The 1,463-nt window shown below is 60.7% G+C and overlaps 1 protein-coding gene across 8 annotated transcripts in view; it reads left to right on the top strand.

Moving 5' to 3' along the window:
* The window catches only part of LOC113213473 (liprin-beta-1), a 76,873-nt gene that overhangs the window by 40,498 nt on the left and 34,912 nt on the right, over positions 1-1,463 (top strand). The window lies entirely within an intron of this gene.

The raw sequence follows: 1,463 nt of genomic DNA, 5'->3' as shown, positions 1-1,463 counted from the left end.
TACGCCCCGCCACGCCCTCCCTTCGGTGATTTAACAGGTCGTTTTAGGGCGCTGTTGTGCCAATTTGTCTTGCCCTGCCCCACCCCGCCCTTGGGCCCGTTCGGCTAGGCTAGACGGTGCCGACCTGTGGGTCGCCCCGCCCCGCCCCGCCACGCCACGCCCCGGAGGCCCTGGAGGCCGCCTTGGCACGCCTCCGCCTCGCCGCCCCGCACACGTCGCCAAGCTCGTTAGCGGGACGTGGCGACGCGCCTGAGAGGTAGGCAACCTGTTGGCCGGAGGGGCGGCGGGGGCGGCAACCGGTTGCAGAGGTGGTTCAACTCGCCGCCTTCGGCAGTTTCCAAGGGGGTTCCAGGAACGCGCCGCTCGACCGAGTCTGGATTGGGGGAAATATTGATGGCAGACTCTCCGGCGTTCGTTGCTCCTTCCTGCCGAGGAAGTTCACTTGAGGAGATATCACAAGTCGCTGCCTTAATCCGTCTGATCTTCCGATACGCGTGGGGCCTGATGAGGTACAGTTCGTGCCTCGGGCTCGAGGTACAGTTCTTGCAGGGGTCTCTCTTTGTTGGAGCTGGGGCCTTGCGGCGGTTTTAAATAGTAAGTAAGGCCTGGCGCACACTCTTTATACGGTCTTGTAATTGAGCTTTGGGCTCGTTAATCGTACAAGGTCTCTATACACTATGTTGAAATGCGGCATTGGTCTCCCAAACACAGAGTTCCACATTTTAAATGACGGCTGAAATTCTAACTAGCTTCCTACTTCGGCACATGTGCGCGCTTGAGTCTGGGGTCGAGTGGATTCGTGGAGGGAGAGGCGTTGTGAGAAGGAGGAGGAGGAGCCCTCGATGGAGGCGCTTGGCGAGTGCTGCGGAGCAGGAGGCGTCGGCGGGCGTGGCATCCTGATCTGCAATGGTGATAGGCAATGTCATGCGGTGGCGGGGCGTGGCGGGGTGGGACCGAGGGGTGGCGTGGAATATGGGAGTGAATCAGCATTATTCTGACCATGCCGTGCATGGCGGAGGGAGAGAGAGAGAGAGAGAGAAGGGGGCCACGGTAGCGGCGCGGACAGTCAGACAATGTCCGTCGTGGAGTGAATAAATGAAAGGGAAAATGCCTTTGGGAGGACGCCAACTTGGTCTCGTCAGGGTTCATCTGCGTGCTGTCCGCATCATCCGCGGGAAAAAGAGGGGGGGTGGGGCTGGGGGTTGGAGGCTGGCGCGCCAGAGCGGTGACTCGCCGCGGTGGACCAGCACCGCTTGTCGGCGGAGCTGACTCGGGGAGCTACTCAGCTGCTATCCTCCCCTCCCCCCCCCATCCCGCTCCGTCTCTCTTTCTCTTCTCCCTCCCTCCTATGCTCCCCTCTTCCTTTCTCACTCACTCTGCTGTTTTGGCGATTAGCCTTTATTGCTCTGCGTCGAGAGATCACTCTCATCCGTGGTGGCGTCGAGTCCATTAGCCCCATCGGG

Source organism: Frankliniella occidentalis, unplaced genomic scaffold (assembly GCF_000697945.3).
Source record: "Frankliniella occidentalis isolate FOCC.00 unplaced genomic scaffold, Focc_3.1 Scaffold1, whole genome shotgun sequence".
In the NCBI taxonomy this organism is placed as follows: domain Eukaryota; kingdom Metazoa; phylum Arthropoda; class Insecta; order Thysanoptera; family Thripidae; genus Frankliniella; species Frankliniella occidentalis.
This window is presented reverse-complemented; position numbering and strand designations above follow the sequence as displayed.